This window comes from Cyprinus carpio, chromosome A25, assembly GCF_018340385.1.
Source record: "Cyprinus carpio isolate SPL01 chromosome A25, ASM1834038v1, whole genome shotgun sequence".
NCBI lineage: Eukaryota > Metazoa > Chordata > Actinopteri > Cypriniformes > Cyprinidae > Cyprinus > Cyprinus carpio.
This window is the reverse complement of record NC_056596.1, coordinates 14,329,827-14,354,834: the sequence shown is the minus strand read 5'-3', so window position 1 is coordinate 14,354,834 and position 25,008 is coordinate 14,329,827. Positions and strand designations below refer to the sequence as shown.

The window sequence follows — 25,008 nt, the reverse complement described above, 5'->3', positions numbered from 1 at the left end:
ATATATATAGTTTTTTTCCAGCAAATATTACAGTATCTACATTGTTTAATATTTTTTTATTTAGTAACAACAACATTATTACTATAATTCATACATATTTATTATTATTTCATATACATTTTTAATTAGTGAAAAAAAAAAAAAACATGTAGCCCCAGGGTTGTTTTAGTAGTATTAAAACAAACATTTTTTTTTTTTTTTATTAATTGTGCCCAATAAGACTAGGGACATGTATAAAATGTAAACAATGTTTAATTTTTGATTGGTTGATAGCCGATTTGGTGTTGACTTTAAAACCATCCCACAGTGAGATATTAATATTCATATTCTTAAAAGTGCTCATTTCATTTATCACTCCTCAACTCCTTAGTTGTTTTATAACCTCTCTAACGTTACACAAAATGATATTTCCAGTAGTCAAGTCTATCATACTAACAGACATGACCTCCTGTTGTGATAGGCAGTGAGGCCTTTCTCAGGCATGTCAGTCATCGCGCTCTCAAAAGAGCACATGCACTCAATAGATCCATGATGGGGGCAAGACAGCACGTCTTTCCTGAAAGAAAAGGAGAAAAGGCCATTGCATAAGTACTTGACCGCACTTCTTTGATCGCTCCGTGACTAGTTTGATTGACAGGAGACGCTGTCAGAGGCCTCTCTCTATATTGAACACAGCATTCCTTATGCCAAGAGACAGTGTCCCTCTGTCAAGGACCATTACTGTCCGTGAGGCTACCTACATATTAGTTGGAGTCGGGTGTGCACTTCTTTCTGGCTCTAGTCGATGATGGATGCTTTGACAATTACAGCAGACTGAGGCCCTGACTTCTTTGAGTAATAAAAGATGTCTGTTTGCCATTGGTTTACAGAATCTAGAAACAATAATCTCTATAGTCTAATATTTAACAGGTTTCAATTTAACAGGTTCAAGTAATTTAACAGGTGTAATTAATTATAAACAAAAAACAATAGCCAAAAATGCATTTAATTACGCCTCTGACCGTTATGTCAGTAAGAGAGAGATGGTTCTTTAAAGAACCTTTGACTGAATGGTTCTTTGTGGAACCAAAAATGGTTCTTCTATGGGATCGCTTGAAGAACCTTTTGAAGCACCTTTATTTTAAGAGTGCACTAAATCATGAAAACATTTTTTTTTTGTTTACTTCAGTATTTTGGACTTTTTCTTAAAACAGACTGTTGTTCTTTGTCTTTACAAACCCATACTGATGATAAACGTGTGGAGATTTCATTCAGTCAGGGAGAAGAGTTTCCTCAAGCCCAGAAAGATGGGGAAGCCAAAGAAAAATCATGCCAACTTGGGGTTTGAACTGTCAACAGAAGATTTAATGGTAGTGATTTAAAGCCGTATTCATAAATAATTTACATTATAAAATTAGCACGTTAAAGTAAATATATTTTTTTCTGTGTTTTGTATCATAGAACACTATTAAATGTGAAAGTGATATATTTTCAGCTCAAAAAGGCTTTTCAAAGATCATTTTTGAAATGATGGTTCAGACCGCTAAGTCAGAAGCACGCCAATGCCACGGAATGTATCAAGTCGATTTCATTCGTCAGAGTGGAAACTATGTGTCTCCTTCAATAACATAACAGACATTATGCAAGAACAACAACACCAAAAAAAAAAAAAAAAAATTAAATAAATACAAATAAAAAAAATCACAATGCTATCACAAAATTTGTGTGGGACGGGCCGGGAACAATAACCAGAGCTATAGTAAAAGTCTCAGCGTCTTTCTTAGAGTCAACTAGTCTCCTATTCTTGGTATTTTTATTGATGGCATAAGAGAGAGAGAGACCACATTCACTTACAACATATACTTTTTGAATTCTACCACAATGAAACAGTCACATGTCTTAATAACTGCATACACGTTCTTATACTGTGTGTGCAGAAAAGGTTCACACATGACATTCACATCATTTTCACATCCTCTGCCAGTGACGACTACTACTACTAAATACAAAAAAAAAAAAAAAGAAAAAAAGTTTAGTAAGAAAAATGATATACTTATATAATATATAATTATTATTATATTCAATTCTATACACTGTTAAACTGGTTAATATTTAATTAATAATTCTAGAATATTGTAATTATTTTCATATGTTTATTTTGATTTTTATCATCATGATCGTGTTCGAATGTATTATTAGAACAATAGCATTGTAAAATAATAATTATTATTATTATTATAACATTATTCTAAGGATTAAAAATAATATTCTAATGTATTAGAATTATGATTTTAACGATTAATTATCATCTTCCTCATCATCATTGATAATAATAATAATAATAATAATAATAATATATATATATATATATATATATATATATATATATATATATATATATATATATATATATATATATATATATATAATTTTTTTTGAAGACTTTTTTTTCATTTATAAATTATAGAATATAAAATTATTTTTTTATGATCACTTAGCATCTTATCCACGGAAATCATCTATCATCTAATTACTGCTTAATCATCCAGTCTCATTTACAGACCTGTATCACTTCTGCATGGAATTTTATATTTGTTGCATATAAAAAATAATTCCGGTAATTGCTTTAGGTTTTGGGGGTTTTAAACCTCAGTGAGGTTTGCTTGTGGACAGCTCAGAATCTGAACCCTTCAGCCAAAATAATGTTCAGGACCTCTACAATAACTTTAATCAAAGAGAGTGGTCCTGGCTGAAATAATGTTTCATTTTTATTTTTTTCATTTAAAAATTACTGTATAATTAAAAAAATACTAATTTTTATTTTATACAAAATTATTATTATAACATCTCTTAATATTAAGATAGATCGATAGATCGATAGATAGATAGATAGATAGATAGATAGATAGATAGATAGATAGATAGATAGATAGATCGATAGATAGATAGATAGATAGATAGATAAAGATGAAGAGCATAATGGGGGAAAAATGGAAAAAACCTTGTTACATGTTTACATGTAAGAGTCCAGTCAAGCGCTCCACTGGTCTCCACAAACACTCTCTCTCTCTCTCTCTCTCTCTCTCTCTCTCTCTCTCTCACACACACACACACACACACACACACACACACACACACACACACACACACACACACACACACTTCCTATCCAGCCTACAGGTTTTAACATATCTATCAATATACAGGAAATCCCAAAAAAATACATAAATAATTAAAAGCTGTTGCCCTTGGCATACAAGTTTGTTTGAGAATATCCCTGTATATTTAAACTGCCACTCGAAGCTCCTGGACAGCTGGTTGTTTGAGGAGAACTCTATACTCCCCATTCATGGACGCAGAGCTCACATAGGCAGGAATGAATCACGGTCTTTGACAAGGTGAATCAAGTCTGTAGTGCTATTGATTTATGTATCGCCATGCTTTAGACTCTATTGGCCTTTTTGCAATGACGTACACAGAGACAGAGTTCCAGAAGTAATTGTCTTTAGATTTCTCTGGAACATTAAAGACGCATTAGACTAATCAGCTCAGTTTGCTTTGGGCCTGTGTGGCAGCCAATCAAAAAGCAGCTCTACGGTCCAGCATTAAGTGTTGGTTCTTTATGAGTGGTAATAATAATCTATGAACTTCCCATGCCAGGATCCCTTCTCTTGTTGTATTTTTCTGTCTGGGCCAAAGCACAGTGGAGAGGAAAAAATCCCAATCCAGTGACAAAGTCCATGGACATGTTTTGAATTAGACTGGTGTAATTTTGGATGGCGAGAACGAAAATGGGAGCATATTTATGGAGTCCAGAGAAGCTGACGGTCACATAACACTGAAGCCAAAACTTGAACAGTTCACTTAAACCATCTTGCACTAGTTACCTTTGATATAAAGCTAAATGAATCCATGTTATTTTAACCTTGAGAAGAAAAATGGCATTTACACTGTTTTTGACTGTTTACATTTACTTAGTGCACACAAAAATGACACTTCTGTCATCATTTATGCTAATGTCATTCTAAACCTGTATGACTATTTCTTGTGGAAAAGAAAAAAGTAATGACTGAGGATTCAGAGTATATTTATGTGAGAGACCATAAAAGAGACAATGAAAAGGACAATAAAAGCCACATGGACTTTCACATTGGATTCACCATTACGTTTAACAGTGTCATTAAATTATTATTATTAAAGATTAACTTTAAGTGAGCATTAGATAATGGAAAAACTGTAAATGTAAAAAGAGTAAATAAGCTGCACAATTAAATATCCAAAACCAGTATCCAGAGACTTTATTATTATTATTATTATTATTATTATTAGTTTAAATTAATTTAATTAGCTAAAATGGAACGGATGAATCGTTCAAGTGTGGGGATTTTTTTCCCAAACATAAAAAAATAAAATAAAAATAAAAATAAATAAATAAATAAAATAAAATACCTGGCCTGTGTGAGAAATCTAGACCATCTTGCTCAAGTTTCAGTGTCATGTTAAATTCTTTTTTTTATTCTCTGAATGCAAAAACACATTCTGTTCGATCGCGATCCAAGACCAATCCGAGTCGCCAACATTTAAAAGCTTTGTTTTAATTTGGAAAGTAATGTCTGTACAAAATTACATAATTGACACTATTTGCCAGTTGCATCTTTTATCAGCAGTATTTTCATCGCAGATGCATTAAAGTTCTTTTAATGACTGCCATAAACATAATATTCAGAGCCATGGCTCATAAAGACCCAAAGAAACTGAAATCCAGCAGGCAATCTGAAATCAGCTCCAGGCTTGACTCTGATACAACATGAATTTTATGACAAGGGATATGCTTCAACTGGAGTCTGGATAATACCACAGTGAAGCAGAACCTGTAAGGATTCGTGAAGTGAGGAGTTCCTGGATTAATAATGAACACATGTCCGGAGGAGAGCCGCTTCTTCCAGTGGCTGCGCATCAGGATTAGGAGAAGCGGTCTGATGGAAAAAGTTCAGTTCTTCTTTCCACTCACACTTAAACCTCATCCACTTTCCTCAAATCAGCCGTCACATATTTCAACCGCTATTTTCTTTCGTAATGTACAAAGTGGGAGAAGACATCGGTTTTTGGCTCTGCTGTTCAGAACAAACTTTCCACAACAATCCTGACGCACCGCCGCCGTCTCTGGTGCCCAAATTCATCTGTGAACACATGCAGGCGGTCCTAAAGAGATCTGCAGGCACATTCATAATGTTGTCAGGTGTTTGTTGCGCCAGTGGTCAATCTGTTGAAGTGATCATAATATATGCTTTAGGCCTCTTCTATGTCAAATGTCTTTCTCTGATGAGTCTCTCAATCCATCTCAGCATCTGAACATTGTGTTTCCATTCCAGGGTGTGTCTTGAGACTGGGACTGCACGTAATTGTAGTGAAAATATCATTAAATAATAAATAAAAGATTTCATAACTTCTGTGAAATCAATACAGTCAGGACACTTATGGACAGCGTCTCGTCCAAGACACAACAGGGACACAAGAGCATAACAAAAGCTCTGTCAGTTTTTCTTCTGAAGTGATGAGGTGCGAGGACCTGAGAAACCCTGATCTTTTTGTGGTATTCTACTAGATTTAAGTCTCAAACAACCGAGACCATGATAGCTCTGGTCCATCTGACTTTCATTACTAATGTGTTGGGAAGTCCCACCCACAGTATAATTTCATTGGACCAAAGTACAGTTCATCACATACATCCATCAACAAATATGGATGAATGAATGATTGTGAAAACTTAGATAAATCCGATATTACATGACTAGAAATGCACAATTTATCAGAAGCATATCGGTTATATGTCAATATTAGAGGTTTTTTCCCCCACTTATTTGTGTTGGTTCTTATTGGATTTTTAATTTACCATTCGCAAAGACCCCCCCAGTTACTGTTGCTACGTCCGACAAACCATGGCGCTCTCATACCACACATCATGTTCTCACACAGTAAAAAATACATCACATAGCAAAGAGGACACAGAGGCAACAAACAAGACAGTGCAGGTTAAATCTGGTATGAAACAAAGTGTCAGCTTTCAAATTTTGTCATTTCTTAAAGAAATTCAAAGAATAAATACCATTTTGTGGCTCTTTAATGTGTCGTCAGATCACTGTAGCGCCTCAGTTGAAATATCATTTAACTTACTAGTTATAGCACAAAATAAACATGAATGAACGTCAGAAGGTATCAACCCCTTTCAACCGTGGAAATACATCAATACACACCATTTTTCAAGTTCAAGTCCACCAACATTAATCTACTCTCCTGTCTGGTTTGTTAGCAGATTCTGCATTATGATTGGTCAGATCGCCTGTCAATCAAACTCCTGGTGAAGGGTAAATTGTTCTGCTCGTTTTGTCTATTTTAACATTTATATTACCTTTGCTGTCTACCACTACCACACTTAACACTAATTTCAAAATGTATCGTTAAAATGCTAATAATTTAATAACACTGTTAAATACCATTTTTAGCAAATTTTGAAATATCCAATTTTTATACTGTACATTAAAATGTTGTGGTGTCTAAATTAATTTGTAGCATTTAACTGAGTAATTTTAGTTTTTAGCATTTTATTTAGAATTTTTTTTATATAAATTTGAAAATACATTTAAATAATTATCAGCTTATTATATAGAATTCAACAGTGCCTGTCCATTTCAGCTACCGAGTTTATCGTTAATATTTTTCCCATTCTGTTTTTCCATAGGGATTTCAAAAGAGTCTTTGTTAAAAAAAAGTTACAACCCATGAACCAATCCAACCACCTATGAGGCGAATTGCATTATTGCAATATTTGATTTGAAGCAAAAATGCATTTGAAAATCAGTCAGAAAGACAAAGGTTCAAGACTACAATCTTATGAAACACTGCGAATGCCAATCTAATTAAAAACAATGGGCAAATACTGATTTAAACGAGTTGATTACATATATAGAAGCAATTTTATTTCAAGTTGATTGAAAACATGCACATATGTTCAAATATTTAATTAGTTTGCAGTTAGACACTATTGCATCATTCACAGTGCTTCATTGGAGTTGGCAGACGCTACACAGATCTTCTGGTGTGACTTCCTCAGTGCAGTTCTCTGATTGGTGGCGATTTCATGGCCAATGTAGCTTTTCTACCAGGAATTCTGCTATTAAAGTTGATTACTTAAAACAAAAGTAAAGGAGGTTAATGGCTTCAACAAAAGCATATACTTTCAATTAACTTCACAGCTCACAGTAGGTCTGTCTTTAACAGTTTATAAGTTATGGTAAAAAATCACTTGCCCTATGGAGAAAATGAATGGGCTTTTCATTTTCCAAAACCCGACTATTGCATCTGTTGGCCAAAAATTTAATAGCTATGTATTACTATACACAATAAATCCCTCAAGCTCCATAAGAAAGACCATAAAGAGGATGCCAGTCACAGAAGCATGAATGTCATGAAAGGCCACCATTTGGGACTTTAAAGGCATAATCAATACAGGATTTGTTTTCCCTTCATGTATGTTTTCCATTGGGTCGAAGGAGGGAAGAAATGTTCTATTTCCATCCATCCACGGCACATCTTTGCTCAGCAGGCCTTCCTGTCCACAGAAGTCAGAGCCGAGGGATGAGTGCATGCATCACTTGCCCTCAACGTCTCCAGCTCCAGAAAAACACTGGCTCTCTTTCCATAGCTGCTGGCACCTCTTTGTGTTTCTTTGAGATGGGAATAGGATATGTGACCTGTTTCCCAGCCTTGACATTTGCTTGCCATTTGAATGACATTCAGGATTCATCAAAAGCCAAGAATACCTTACATACGATTAGCAGAGCAAAAGACACAGTGGGACGCAAGACTTCAAATGGAAGTCTTTCTTTTCTTCTAGCATGGTCTGCATGAAATGAAAACGTATGGACGCATCTCGAGCATGTCAATATCACTTCCATTCATTCAGTATAGAACCACAAATCCAGAAGCCAAAGCGCTCCGAAAACTTTCCACAAGCTCTTTCTTATTTACTGAATCCCCAGTCTGACTATCAAAAATTATTAAACTTTTCTTTTTTTTTCTTTTTTTTGCAAACAATCTCTCAATTTTCCCCTTGCGTAACATCCCTCAATAATATGTTCTCTTCCCACATTGCTCCCCGAATATCCGACAACACACTTAATTCCAGAGACGCTTCCAAATACTCTGTAGTATTTAACATGACTTGACTGCAGAGATTTCAGTTTGCTTCTTTTACCTCAAATTTATGTCCTGAGGCGAGTCAGTCATATCATATACCAAAACACTGGCCCGACAGATCTGATGTCACTACATGTCAGCACTTCTTGTAACGTAGCAAATTCCGCATAAATTATAACGAGTTTTTCCATATCCCCAGAGCTCTATTAACAAACGGAGTTGTAGTTTTAAAGCGTATCGAAACCGCAGCAGGGCACCATTACGGACCAGACGGGTAATGGAAAAAAAGTGACAATCTCTTCTACAAATAAAAGCGGTCATATCAGAAATATTCCTCACTTCAATAGCTCCATATGTTCTACATAAAATCCTATTCCAAAGACATGTGCTAACCGAGCACCATCTCATGACGTAAGTGCGCGTCTCAAAAGTGTTGTTTTTCATCTGACATCCCCACGTAGGATATTAACCCATAATGGCTGCAGGCTAAGCAGTGATGTATTATTTCAGATGGTGCATCCATAGCTCCATTCGCACCCATGGGAGGTTCGAAAACATGAGTAGGTCCTCTATCATCTTTATCGCAGAACTGCAGGTGAATTTAAGCATCTGGAGTTGGAGATGCAGTGATTCATAATTAATGGGATGTTGGAGATTCCTCTGCATTAAAATCTCATCAAACTGTAATGTCCATAGACGTGCAAACTGCTGAGGGAATTGCTTCCCTGAAGATGTGAATCGTGGTAAGGTGTGGCTGCCAGCTCTTGGGATGAGCTGAGTAGACATGGACACCAGCTGCAACCTCAGCTGGATCAACCAGTGGATTGGGGTGGGAAAACCATGTGGAAGAGAACGAGAAAGAGTGCAATACAAAACACAGAGTAAAATACAATGTTTACAATGTCACAGTTCAATAAATTGTATTTCTAACACACTTAATCTTCATTAATGGACAGGATAACTCCACACCACGTGAATTAAAATGTGCAACATGCTTCTTATTCACAATATCTTTAAGCTTAAAGGTATACTCCATCCCAAAATTAAAATGTTGTCATTAATCACTTACTCCCATGTCGTTCCAAACCCGTAAAAGCTTTGTTCGTCTTCGGAACGCAATTTAAGATATTTTGGATGAAAACCGGGAGGCTTGTGACTGTCCCATAGATTGCCAAATAAATAACAGTGTCAAGGTCCAGGAAAGTACGAAAAGCATCGTTAGAATACTCCATCTGCCATCAGCAATTCAACCGTAACGTTATGAAGCGACGAGAATACTTTTTGTACGCGAAGAAAACAAAAATAACGACTTTATTCAACAATTCCTCCCCTCTGTCTCTCTCCAAATCAGCGCAATTCTGATACAATACATTTAAACTGTAATAAAATTTCTAAATATCACAGTTTTTTACTGGATTTTGAATCAAATAAATGCAGCCTGGGTGAGTATGAGATCATTTTTTCAAAAATATTTTTAAAAATCTTAAAGCACCCAAACTTCAGAACAGTAATACAGATTATATTATACATATACTTCTAATTAAACAGGCCAGCTATATGATAATTGTTTGAACTGTGGCTTAACAACAACAGCAATAACTGAGGCACATACGTCTATATGATTAAAAATTAAGGAAATAACTGAGGCACGTATGTCTGTGGCACGTACGTCTATATGGCACCACAAGTATAATTGAGTTCTATTCAAGCAGCGATTTTTAGCAAAGAATACATTCCCATGTCTCAAACTTATACTTTATGGATTGCAAAGTGCCCTCCCAGATACTGCTGACCAGGAAAACTTATAATAATACAATTTCCACAAAAAAAATTCTCCATCTTGCAAAAACAAATCGCTAAGTTCTGAACACCACATATCTGGTGATTAATCTATTGTGTCTATTATAGATGCACTATGACCCTTATTCTGTTAGAAAAACTTCTTAAGGGAGACAAAGAGAAAGACTGAAGGCAAGGCAGTCCTCCTGCCAGATATACAGCAGCTTTAATGCTCTTGGCTCGTGTTCTGCTTAACGCTTTTTACTTTTTACACACACAGTATATCAGCCTGCAGATCCAGCTCTCCCACTCAGGCACTTCTGAAACCACCCATGTCACAGACTCCTGAACGTGCTGATACAATGCATGGGTCCAATCAATATGTGAACCATTAGATGTGTCCAAATTAGTGGAATGGACAGTTGACCCCAAAAATTAACTCACCCTTCATGTCATACCAAAAAAAATAATAAATAATAACTTCTTCTTCTTTTAGACACCAATGAATTTCATTATATGGACAAAACATATTTACATATTTCTTCAAAATATGTTATTTTGTGTTCTACAGAACCAACACTTAAGCTACAGTCACATTTTCTGTTGTTGGGCAAATTTTCAAGGGTGAAATCCAGCCATTTTGAAATGAATCTACACGATTAGGAAATTTGCCTAAGGATGAAAAATTCCCTACGAAGATTTTGCAGTGGTTTCAGCTGGTTGAATTTGCTGCTTTAACCAACAGACAGTTGCTTGAAAGTTGCAGTTGCATGAATGTTTCTTCTGTTTGAACTGTGCTTCATACATCAACATTATTGACAATAGATAATGACCTTTTTAGATTGAGAAATGTTGCCATTGTCACACCTTTACACTGAAAAATGTTCAAATTAGTTTTTTTCACACTTTTTTTCCAAAAATAAACATAGTTGAGCCAAATCAGTCAGTAACAAGAGAGAGTATAAATATGTATCATAGGAAATAGCAAATTTTGCACAAAATGGTTTTATTCAGGTATCCAAATACACTCACGATATAATTAAACATGACCAATATGAAATATAACCTTAATGGACACTGTAAACATTCCACCATGAAGAGATGCTGACAATTTCTAGCCAAGCACTCAACTGACCCTTCGCAGGAAGTTTGATTGATAGGCAATCTGACCAATCATAATGTCGAATCTGCCATTTTTGTTCGACAAACAAACCAGACAGGAGAGTAGATTAATGTTGGTGGACTTGAGCTTAGAAAATGGTGTATATTGACATCTTTCTGCAGTTGAAGCAAGATACCTTCTGATGTTCATTCATGTTTATTTCATGCTATACGTATTAAAGAGGGAGAGATGATTGGTTCACGTGACGCTTGAACTGAAGTGCTACAGCGATCTGCCACGACACATTAAAGAGCAACAAAATGGTATTTATTGTTTGAATTTCTTACAAAATGACAAAATAACATGCTGTGTCGGCACACTGTCAGTGTTCTCTTTATTTAGTGATGTATTTTTCACTGTGTGAGAACATGATGTGTAGCGTGAGAGCGCCATGGCTTGTCGGACTAATCAACAGTAATGAAGGGGGCGGGTCTTTGCGAGGGGTCAATTGGCTACGACAGGCTGAGAATTAAATTTGATGTAGTACTTTGCATAAATTGCCCATTTAGCATTTATTTGAATGCAATCAAACTTACATGGATTTCTTAGATGCTTAATATGTATATGGATCCGTATTTCATGTCTAAACCATCACAAATAACCTGAATGAATAGTATTAAGCTTTGTTTGTATTTAAAAGTGATGCAGATTTTTCTTCCCCCCAAAAAAATTACATCTCAGTTTATCTTAGTTTATTATCCCAACTGAAACCAACCTAAGCTGGTTGACTAGTTTTAGCTGATCTTAGCTGATTTAGCTGTCTGGTTTTAGAGATTTTTTAACCACTTCTTTAGCTGGTCAGGCTGGGAGACCACCTTAAACCGGTTGTGTCCATCTTAAACCAACTAAGACCAGCTAACCAGCATAGGCTGGCTGACAACTCTAAGTATTCATAATTTCTGCAGTTGCATTTAGTGCCACTAGTGGTTGAAAAACATTGTACCCTTCAACTTTAGTAAATCAGTCGATACATAAAACCCCCAGACTGTCATCTATTAAACTGTAATCCTCATTTGAAGAAGTTTAATACAAAATGCAAAGGCCTCGAGCATACATTAAACCCAATTTGCTCCAGTAGCGACTGCTGTCCCTAAGTAGGTCCATCCAGAAAGACACACATGCAAAGCAGCTGAACAAACAGATGATAGATTACAGAGCAGTTCAATGAAGCTGGCTGCTCTGCACATTGAACACTGATGTCATTTAATGCAACCGAATAATATAAGATGAAAAACTAGTTCTTCACTGAAGAATCAAGACTTGGACTATATGAACAAGAACGTTCATTTTGCCAGCGCCTTTGACATTTGCCAGAGTTTTCTTCGCTTTTTTTATTTGCTTTTCCACTGACTGGCCTGTGAAGTTTCTTGATTTTTAGTGTGGACATATCAGGTTTTGACCCAAACCGAAGTCATGGTCCATTAGGGCATATTAACAACATCGCACCTTCCAGCCCTGTGATAATCCCAGGCAACTTTATACGACGCACGCGCAGTCTACAGCCCTCAATAACCCTCCCGCACAAGCCAAGTAGCCTGCATCTGTTACTCAAACTCAAGCGGGCCGCAATTGCCCCCCCAGTTGCCAATAGTTGTACATGTGCCCCATATGTCAGCCTGCAAACGTGCACCCCAGAGAGTTCCCACTGTACAGTTTATATTTTTGGTTTTGGGCTAAGGGAATTGAGTATTACTAAAAATGAATGTTCGTGTCTGTACAGCATGCAGTTTCTGCAAATGTGTTTGTTTACCCATTGTAAATCTGCTTAGAATATCATATAACTTGTTGAAATGGGCCCAGCTCTGTGTCAACATGAGCCACCGTTGATGCGGTGCGCACTAAGTGACCCTTTTACACACTTCTAGAATAAGCATATGCAATATGAACCCTAACATTTACAGACAGTGCGAGACCACAAAACTCACCTCAGATTAAGAAATATTAGCAACCTGTTTGACTTCTGTAATCTGACATATTTCTGAGTGAAACGGGATTTGATGTTATCCTTCGGGAATTTACTGGGGGGTGCATACCAGAATGAAACCATTGTTTGGAGGGGAGGGGTTAAAAATGAGGGCAAGAGGTCAAGGTTTTCATAGTTAGTATGGCCTTGATGGCCTCTGCTGGTAGATGTTGTAACTACACAATGTGGCAACAAAAAAGAAAAAAAAAAGAAATGAGTATTCCAAAGAAAAGCATAATTCAATTAAATATTTCATCATATTACTATAGATATTTTGCCAGTGTACTTTTTCTAAAGTGCTCATAAAAACATAACTGGACTTTTTCCCCATCTGGTGCCTTTCACAGTAGAATAATGTAAATTGAAGTAAAAGCCACTGTATCTGCTCTCTCTCTTGAAGATGAAGTCTGGATAGTGGCTACAATGAAAAAAGCATGTGTGGAACAAGCTATGTCTCTTTTTGCTACTTGGGGGGGTATGAAGGATGGAGAAACCATGCAAGCTCCCTACATGGGCACTATCCCAAACCAAAATGAAACCTCTGACTGATGTGGATGCTCAACACAGGCCACAACTCCATATGCCACACATAAAGATAGGGCTGGGTATCGAATTTAATACTTTTTAGGCATCGACTGAATTGCCCCGATACCATCGAATATCAAAAAATGTCTTGTCATTCGGTAACAAATTTCGATACCTTCAATCTGGTCAATGTCAGTGAGTCAGTAAGCATGTAGTCTCAGCTTCAGACGTCACACCCACAGACTGTTGTCTGAACATCTGATGCATATTGCACACAGAAGTGGAAACACTCCAGGAGTTTCAAAGTCGTCATCGGATTGGTTGAATCATACAGGATTTCTGGGAGACGTGTGTGTTTCGCGTTCTTTAACGTTCCGTCTGGAAACAAAGATGCCGTGCTGCCAAACCCCTCATGGAAGAAGAAAGCCGTTGTGTTTACAACTGTGACGATGAGCACTTATCGGGATCAACTAAACGCTGGATTCTCAAAAGTATGTAAAATATTTAAATATTCACGGCACAGAATCTTTAAAATATCTCAGAGAGTTTTATACACCGGTCTGTTATTGTGGCGACATTTCCACACCCCGAAACGTGCTGCTGAACGAAACAAACTGTGATTGGTTGTTTGACATGTCGGCCAAACGGCCTCATGGGTGGGCCTTGGCCAATGAAAGCTGCCATGGACCTACACAGATAAATAAAAAGTAGATAGTAAGCATGCAGCATGCTTAATGTGCCTAAATCAAATGCAGGTGATTGGCTCTGATAAAAGCATCCAGGAAAAACACTAGTTTACGCCGGTTTCTCCCACAGACATTGCTCACACAAGAGGCTGTGTGTGTGAACGTCCAACCCCCACAGATGTGAGGTTACGTTTACACCAGTGCACTTTAAACCACCATCGAGTGTTTGTAATAACTCCAGATTGCAATCTAATATGTGTTTTAACCATATAATGTTGCTGAAATATGCTATTTGTATCCTTTTATATGGAGCTAATCGCTACATCTGCTTAGCATTCCTCATGTAAACACCCTGTATTGTTTGATCTGATTGTTTTACTTTTTCTCACAATTGTGATGTTTTTCTAAGAATTGCGAGAAAAGAGTCTGAATTGTCAGATATAAACTTGCAATTCTGAAGCTAGTATTGCGAGATATTAAGTCGCAATTGACTTAATTGGGAATTTAAAAATCCAATTCTAACAGGGGGGAAAAATCAGCTCACAATTCTGACATTTTCTTACAATTGTGAGTTTATATCTCACAATTTTGACTTTTCAACATGCAATTGCAAATTTAAATCATGCAATTCTAAGGAAAAAGTCAGAATTGTGAGATAAGTCACAATTAACTTTTTATTTTGTTTTCAGTGGTGGAAACGAGCTTCCATAGTTTTAATTTAAACTAATCTTTATATGAACACTTTTTGGTACCAAATTAGAAAATTTTCAACATTTCTCTCATCATTTTGAATTTATTTTTTAAATCAAGTTCATCACAATGCATTCTGGATGCTTTCTCTAAAAAGGGATTAGGTGACCTGGAATTTGACCATAAGATGCATCTTAAAAGGCAGAATAATGTTGCTGTGTAGCTTTTGAAAAGTCTTCAGTTAGGTGTACTATGTTGCATTAAAATGCTGTCTAGATAGGCAGCTCACTAGGTTTTGGGACACAGCTGATATATCTTATGTAAATGTCTAGATCTCTGGCCAGTAATAGAGGAACCATGAGTTGAGAAATGATTAAAATATCAGATTTGATACATCAATGTGACAACTAGCAAGCTAATAAATGAGTTCAAAATACCCATCAAATAGGGCAAATGCATTATAAACACATGTGCATAGACATTACCCAGCAGGAACAGAAGTTTAACAGATATATCAAGTCACCACAGGGATGCTCAAGAGCTGTTTCCACACAGGAATCAGATGAAATAAGCATCCACAGAAGCTGGGTGAGGGCCGTTTTGGTGAATGGGTTAAAACGAGTGCAGCAGTTCACAATGGTCTAGCTAAAACGCGCAATGTCCATCGCTCTGGGTGACCTCTAAGGAGGCTCTTCTTTCTTCTGGAAACACAAACAATGAAGCGTTAAAGCCTAAATGCTTTTACCAGCTCTGCTACCAGTTATGCCAAGCCTGGGGGTGTTTTCCAGCCTGTGCGGTCGATGCAAAACAGACTTCCAAGAAAAGCCAATGTTGAACATAACTCAAAGAGCTTGGCAATGTGGACTTAATGTGACTTGCTGATTTACCTCTTATCTGAGATTCAAACTATAACGAAATAACATGCATAACTTAGGTGGAACTTTTTATTTATCTATGTAGTTTTTTAAACCATAAGAGGAATGGAAAAGTTAGTTAGTAAAAAATAGTGGTCTACCTAAAGCAGGATGTCATCGGTTGAAATGTGGATGTATGAAACAGGCAACTTAAGTTAATACGTGAGGAAATAAAATGTAAATATTGAAATTTAGAAAGAAAAAATAATTGTTATTAAAAATGATCAAAACACTACTGTCACCACTGTCACCATATGAAATACTTTGACATACCTGGATGCAAATATTATTATCATTATTATTATACATTAATCTTCAATTATTCCTTACTTATATATTATTATTCTGTTTTTTATTATATTCATATTTTTTTTTAATTATTATTACTATTACTATTGTTTTTATTTTCTGTATATTAAAGTCATAGGTAATAAATTAATACATATTATATTACAATAATTACAACTGTAATATATTCTAAATATATCATAAATAAAAAGATATGTGTAGAAGCTGACAAATAAACAAACATTTGAATTGCTTGTCAGTGCTGTGTAATAAAGTTAAACTATCTTCAGTCTGAAACATCTTAAAATGCACTGTAATGTGAACACATGTTAAGCATGGTTAAAGTGATCAAAATTACATCTGACAGTTTTTTGTTTAATAGAAACTAGCAATTTGGGAATACAAAGGGAAAAAAGTTATCTAGTTATCCAAGTTATTTCCTTATCTTCAGCCATGAAATGACAAATGTAAGTCTTGCTCAATTTGCATTCTTTCACACAGTCATTGTTTTGTAAAAGACCAAATCACTTGATATTGAAGAAAATGAGCTGTGATTTCAGTGTTGGAATGGAGGTGCTGCATTTGCCTGTGTGAGAAACCTGAGGTTTCAAAAGTATCGGAAACATGTATTTGTATTGGTATGCATCAGTATTATGTCCATCCCTGGAGTGGATACTGGTAGAAGCTAATACGATTTGCTTCATATGGCTTTACTTTCCTTGTAAGCTCTTACCGAAACACAATATCTGGCAACTGCTCCTGAAAACAAGGGGGCTTATTTCCCTTGATTTTTCAGGATTCTGGCTCAAAGGGCAGGAGGAATCCGTGCGAACCCCCTCCTGTTGAGTACACGGGGGGAATGTAGCACTTTGGTGTGAGCTCTGATAGCTGATTGCTCTGGCAGGGATCATGCAGATCTGCACAATGGACGCTATCCCAGTTTCCATCCAAATCCTGAACTTCCAGCCTGGAAAGAGCACTCAGACAGACATGCTCTTCAGGCCTGAGCTTAGGACACATCCTGCACTACTTATACTCTTAATCTCTTGCTCTTTCATGCATTTCTCCACTTCATTGTGTAACTAGTTCTGGTTTAGAACTGGGCTGGCAATGTAAAGACTGCAGAGAATGAGACGATCTGGGTGAATCTCACACACAAAAAAAAGGAAAACGTCAGAAATCCCACCGACACCAAATCTCTGTAGCCTACTGCCAATGTCACTAAACTTTCTTGATAGAATCAGGGTTGGTAACTGAGATCTGTTTTGTTTCAAAATTAATTTATGAGCCGGATCTTTTAAGTGAATACAGAAAAGATACAGTGTAACCACTGTAGTCCGAATGTGATGAATGAATGAATCTTATGAGCTGCTACTTTTTTTAGTGAATCAAAAACATACCGTGTGACCACTTAAGTTCAATTCCCAAATGAGTGAATCTTTTGAGCTGTTTCTTTTTGCTGAATCAAAGACATACAGCACAACAATTTGAATGGAGTGTTTAACCTGAGGTTCCTCCAGTAAGTTTCTTAAGATAAAAGCTTCTGCTGAAAGACAAATAACTCAAACTAATCCCTTTGCTTTCTTTGTCTCCTAGTGTTGAAATCATTCATCATTCACATAAGGGGAAATTTGGATGTCCTAGCATGCTTAGAATTTGTAAGAACATTCATTTATTTGTCTTTTCTCAGTGTATTTGTGGAAAGATGTATGTTTCTTTTGTGCAGACTCTGGGTAGTTAAATTTGTTTTTCTGTCTCCTCATCTGCTGTCTCTTGGTTTATTTTTGTCTTAACTAATCTCTCTCTCTTGAATTTCTCTTTGCTACAGCTCATCACATAAACCACACTTTTCTACACGACTGCAATAGCTGAGAACTGGACTATGCATTCTGTAGTATTTACACTACATCCCACAATCCACAATATATTTTTCACATGGACAATAATTTTTATGTCTCTGCTGAGACAAATTGGACTCTTATTGCACTTTTACATTTTAGGCTGCTCTGATGTTATCTCGTTTTTATTTATACTGTAACAATGACAATAAAGAACCTGAACTCTCCTGCTATGAAACTAGGTAAGTAAATAAATAAATAAATTAGCATGATAATATTGTGTATCAGCGATCTCACAGGCTGATGATAGGACGATATGATTACAAAGCATATCGCCCAAGACTTAGACAGACAGAGTAAAAGAATTGCTAATTACTTATAAAGCCCTGAAAGGTTTACCTCCTCAGTACTTGAGCGAGCTCATAGAGCATTATATTCCTTCGAGTCCACTGCGATCTCAAAACTCTGGCCATTTGATAATGCCTAGAATATCAAAATCAACTGCGGGCGGCAGATCCTTTCCTCTGGAACAATCTGACTAGTGTTGTTCGGGAGGCAGACACACAGTTTAAATCTAGATTAAAGACCCATCTCTTTAACTTGGCATACACATAACACACTAACACATTTCTATACTTCAAATCTGTTAAAGGACTGTTATGCTGAATTAATTAGGTCAACCAGAACCAGGAACACTTCCCATATCATCTGATGTACTAGATCTTAGAAGAATGGCATCTACTAGGGATGCTCAGATCAGAATTTTTGCATGTTTACTGCACATTTAAAAATCTAAACGAGGCGTGGGTGTTTTTAAATCACTGTATTTCTGATGGAATCTAATTATCTTTAGAAAATTTTAGATGTCATGATGTTAATTTCATCTTGCATGTTATATGCCTGATAAAGCAGCATTTGTGAGTTCAGCGCTTTGTGTACAGCCGTTACTGAGGAAACCTGTTCCGAGGTCACCGTAGCCATACATATCCAGTCCAGCACCTATAGACAACCTCTACAGCCCTGAATGTCAGCGGAGACCAAGTCAACTAGATGCACCCCAAGGTGCGGCACAAGACCACGGGAAACAGACAAGACCTCTGCACCTCTGTTGCAAGCAGGAATTAAAACAAGCAATGCTGGTTTTGTCTGGCCAGAGGAGAATTGGCCCCCCGACTGAGCCTGGTTTCTCCCAAGGTTTTTTCTCCATTTCTGTCGCCGGTGGAGTTTTGGTTCCTAGCCGCTGTTGCATTTGGCTTGCTTAGTTGGGGATGGTTTACTGATTGCACAGACACTATTTGAAGAGAGCTGAACTGAATGATGACATCACTGAATCATCAATGAACTTACTTTAGCTGAAAAATTACTCTGTTATTGTCTTCTTGCATTATTGACAAACTATTTAGACAGAACGATAGACAGACAGACAGACAGACAGACAGACAGAGCTATAGACAGGCTGACAGACAGACAGAGCCATAGGCAGACAGACAGAACAATAGACAGACAGACAGACAGAGCTAAAGACAGACCGAGCTATAGACAGGCTGACAGACAGACAGAGCCATAGGCAGACAGACAGAACTATAAACAGACAGACTGACTGACAGAGCTATAGACAGTCAGAGCTATAGACAGACAGAGCTATAGACAGGCTGACAGACAGACAGAGCCATAGGCAGACAGACAGAACTATAGACAGACGGACAGACTGACAGAGCTATAGACAGACAGAGCTATAGATAGGCTGACAGACAGACAGACAGACAGAGCTTTAGACAGGCAGACAGACAGACTAACAGAGCTATAGACAGACAGAGCTGTAGACAGACAGTGCTATAGACAGGCTGACAGACAGACAGACAGACAGACAGAGCTATAGACAGGCAGACAGACAGACTAACAGAGCTATAGACAGACAGAGCTATAGACAGACTGACAGAAAGACAGAGCTATAGACAGGCTGACAGACAGACAGACAGACAGAGAGCTATAGACAGACAGACAGAACTATAGACAGACAGAGCTATAGACAGGCTGACAGACAGAGCTATAGACAGACAGACAGACAGACAGACAGAACTATAGACAGACAGAGCTATAGAAAGGCAGACAGACAGACAGACAGACAGACAGAGCTATAGACAGACAGAGCTATAGACAGGCTGACAGACAGAGCTATAGACAGACAGAGCTATAGACAGGCAGACAGACAAACAGACAGAGAGGGCTATAGACAGGCAGACAGACAGACTAACAGAGCTATAGACAGACAGAGCTATAGACAGCCTGACAGACAGACAGACAGACAGACAGAGCTATAGACAGACAGAGCTATAGACAGCCTGACAGACAGACAGACAGACAGACAGACAGACAGAGCTATAGACAGGCAGACAGACAGACTAACAGAGCTATAGACAGGCTGAAAGACAGACAGACAGAGCTATAGACAGACAGAGCTATAGACAGGCTGACAGACAGACAGGCTGATAGAGAGACAGACAGAGCTATAGATAGACAGAGCTATAGACAGACAGAATAATCAACTCTGCAGTCCTCCAGAGTTAAATTTATTTAAAAACAATCAAAAATTATCAACTCTGCTATCCATCAGTTAAATTTATTCAAAAATAAACAAAGAAGGGTAAATACCTAAAACTGAACAGAAATATTTACTCAATTACACAGAATTTTTATGATTTGTTTATAATCATGCAGGGTAGATACAGACAAAGCCATAGGCAGACAGACAGAACTATAGACAGACAGACAGACTGACAGAGCTATAGACACACAGAGCTATAGATAGGCTGACAGACAGACAGAGAGACAGAGCTATAGACAGGCAGACAGAAAGACTAACAGAGCTATTGACAGACAGAGCTATAGACAGACAGTGCTACAGACAGGCTGACAGACAGACAGAGCTACAGACAGGCAGACAGACAGAAAGACTAACTGAGCTATAGACAGACAGAGCTATAGACAGGCTGACAGACAGACAGAGCTATAGACAGACAGGCTGACAGACAGACAGACAGAGCTATAGACAGACAGACAGAGCTATAGACAGGCTGACAGACAGACAGACAGACAGAGCTATAGACAGACAGAGCTATAGACAGGCTGACAGACAGACAGACAGACAGAGCTATAGACAGAGAGAGCCATAGACAGGCTGACAGACAGACAGACAGACAGACAGACAGAGCTATAGACAGGGCTATAGACAGGCTGACAGACAGACAGACAGACAGAGAGAGCTATAGACAGAGCTATAGACAGGCAGACAGACAGAGCTATAGACAGACAGACCTATAGACAGGCTGACAGACTAACAGAGCTATAGACAGACAGAGCTATAGACAGGCTGACAGACAGACAGACAGACAGACAGAGCTATAGATAGACAGAGCTAGAGACAGACAGAGCTATAGACAGGCTGACAGACTTATAGACAGGCTGACAGATAGACAAAGCTATAGACAGACAGAATAATCAACTCTGCAGTCCTCCAGAGTTAAATTTAAAAACAATGAAAAATAATCAACTCTGCTATCCATCAGAGTTAAATTTATTCAAAAATAAACAAAGAAGGGTAAAATACCTAAAACTGAACAGAAATATTTACCCAATTACACAGAATTTTTATGATTTGTTTATAATCATGCAGGGTAGAGTAAAATTACAACCTGTAGTGCCGGCCCTATGTGCCAAACACAAAAAAAGAAAAAAAACATGTGATGATGTGTAACAGTCCTTAAGTCACATTATTTACTTCTCTTTCTCTTTTCCTCTGTATAGTCTAACTACTGTGTCTTCAGACTACACGTCCCATTAACTCAGGCAACTCCTCCCTAAACCATAAGCTCTCAGTGACCCCAGTATCACACTGCCACCAAAACAATGTGCAAGCGTCCAAATGGAGAAGCCGTTCTCTTTGTGTGCCCCAGACCATAACAGCCAGCATTACGCCATTGTGGCCAGAAACATTACGCCGTGTGTGTGAAAGTTTAACTGGACTAAGAGGAGAGTAAATTGATTGGGACTGACTGGCTCATAAGCTTATAGCAGCGTACAGCCAAATCTTTACATCATCAGCACTGAGGCTTTACTGAAGATAATGCCAACTGCTCTGGAACACATTTACCAATCAGCATTACAAGCAACCAAGGGGCTCAAGAAATTAGCTCAAACTTATATAGGCAGAGTGAAAAAGCATGTGAGAGTCTGAAAGTCAATGGTCTTAAAGGACAAGCAGGAATGTTCAGAATGCAACTATTGTTTCCTTTTAACTAATTTCTTCTGCCTAATTGTGCGGCTTTTTCATGACTCCGTATCATGTTGCACAAAAAAAAAAAAATCCAAAAATGAGCCAAAAGAAGAAAGATTTGTATTGAAAATGAAGGCTAAAACCACAACTTGGGAAAATCCAGATATACAGATATACATTGCTGAGACTTCAAATTAAATTAAAAATATAATACCAAAGCTCCTTTGTGGAATCATAGAATTGCTTCCTTCGCATTTAAGTGACAAATAAAAAAATAATTAAAAAAGAAAGCAAGAAAAATAAACAGAAAATGGAAGATGAGAAAGCCAAATGGCAAATGAAAAAGAAAACGTGACAAAGAATGAAAGAACAGCCTACCTATTGATGTATCTTTTCTTTGGGGACTCCACACCAGGAAACCCCAAGAATCTGGAGATAAAAAGAATAAAACAAGCTCAGTGATGCACTAATTACTTTTACTGCAATCTGCATATGTTGTCAAACCAACCACAACATCTCTAAACCAAGCACAAAAATTCACAACCCAGGCTCATGTGAAATACATGCCTCTAAATACATTTCTACAACACTGTTATTATGTACATTATTACAGGTTAAGCGGCAGTTTCAAAGTGAAATGTCCAGTTAGTGTCACTAAAACACGGGTTCAATATGTGGCCATGGCACATTTTTTACATTGATATAGGCACGTATTGCTGTGTTTTTATTACGATGCTTCAGGTATGTATTGTGGCGGTTCATAATCCAATTATCCGGGGAGTGTCACTAAAAGTTATCGTGTTGGAAATTTCCCCTACACCAAACCCAACCATAAACCTACAGTACCTGAAAGTGTTAACAAATGCAAAACTGATATAAAAACGCATTTGTTGATGCAACCGTGCCATTTGAACTCTGTTATATGCAGGTTTGAACGGTTTCGTCGAAGCATAGTTTCACGGATTTGGTACTGGAGCTTTTCACCACTCAAGTGCAACTCCATACTGCATGAGCTACCGAACAAACCTACTGAATATGAAAACCCATACATATGAAGCTGGATATGTGACGCTAACATTAAAAAGCATCAGTTTTGAAATCTCGCAGCATGTTAAAACTGTTTCGAATATATAACATAATATTCCTCAAGGAATTTTGCGAAAATTTGGCTTTATTAATCGAAACAGTTTACCTGTGAATCATACCTTGTGTGAAAAGGAATAAAAGTAAAATTGCCAATAAAAAACTGGAAACTGCAGCGATTCGTATGTATAGGTAAGTTTTTTCCGTTTTGCAGAAATATATTTAGAGGCACGTATTTCAAATGAGCCTATGTTGCAATATCATAGTGTGTTTTTCATCACTTCTTGTCGTTTAGTTGCATTGGACTTGGTTTGAATAAGCATTAGCATGTTTTAGCCATTAGCATTTGCATAATATTCACCACAAAAATGACAAAAAGCAAGATTTTTCTGTTTGTTTGCTTGGTTTCATTTTGACAACTTGGACATTATCAAGCTATCAAAAAAATACATCAAATTAATGCAATAAAATTAGAATTCATTTAAATAAATAAATACATACATAACTTAAAAGTTAATTATGCCTATCTTTGCTTATTGAATAAGACTGAAATGTGTTGAAATGATGTTGCAGTCATCATGTCTGATTCACAAACAATAGGCCTTGTTCATTCAGTTTATTCACATCCCAGTATGTTTAGTTCATTCACAAACAGGACGCTTCATTCAGATTCAAAACACAGACTCATTCAGGGATCCGTTCACTTACAAGATCTGTTCAATTACAAAATATATCAACTAAGAGGATCCATTCACTTACAAGATCCGTTCATTTAAAAAACAATATATTTTCACTTTGAAGAAAATCCATTCACCTTCAAGATGCGTAACAAAACATATTCACTTAGATCTGTTCACTTAGCTCAAAAACAGTGATTCCTTCATGACCAAAGTACTGTTATTCTCATATTAAATGTCCACATGAGCACTTAAAACACTTTGGTGTAGCACTTCAAAACCACTTCTTTGGCTTTTATCAACCATATGTGCTGGACTCACACAGAAACACCTGTGTAGTGGTCTACACTCATCCATCATTGTCTCATTGTTATTACTAATTAGCATATGGCAGTGCATCAGGAGGTTATTCCACTGTGCGTACTTGGCATAGTCTGAAGGTTTGGGTGAATATAGTGCAGCGATTAGTTTCAGTTATGAACCCGCCACGTAAAAGAGTTACACATGAGGACACCACAAATAGCACAGTCTGCGTTGTTACGACGTACACACTCGTATCTTACCTCTAACCTCTCTTCGTTATGTAAATGTCTGATACACACACTCAGCTGGACTTGGAAGCCAGGCCGCCATGACCCTTGGAAAGCACAAGTGGAACACATAGGCTAATTGTATGAGCATCAGCTTCTCATCAGACCAAGACACTTTTTTGGCGGGAAAATAGAGACTCAAACTGGATGTGGGTTCTGCTCTTGCTGTGGCTATTTTTCTTGTTGCGCTCTCTTTCCCTGAGATCCTCACTGTTCTTTTAGTATTCCCACAACGCCTCGGCACGTGTAATGTCATGAACTTTCATTATTCTCCGCTCAATAGAGGAAAAACAACTTTCAGATATAATAGAAATGGAAAGATTTGCTCCACTAAGCCCCTGCTGGCTAAGGCAGGACTCTTGCTT

General features: G+C 37.3%; 1 protein-coding gene across 2 annotated transcripts in view; it reads right to left on the bottom strand.

The window, feature by feature from the left end:
• LOC109099814 (zinc finger protein 469-like) overlaps positions 1-25,008 on the bottom strand; it is a 248,013-nt gene that overhangs the window by 166,889 nt on the left and 56,116 nt on the right. For both annotated transcript variants that reach the window (XM_042715660.1, XM_042715661.1), the window contains exon 3: positions 22,672-22,722. The gene's annotated coding sequence lies outside the window, so the exon portion shown is untranslated. The remainder of the gene's footprint in view (positions 1-22,671; positions 22,723-25,008) is intronic.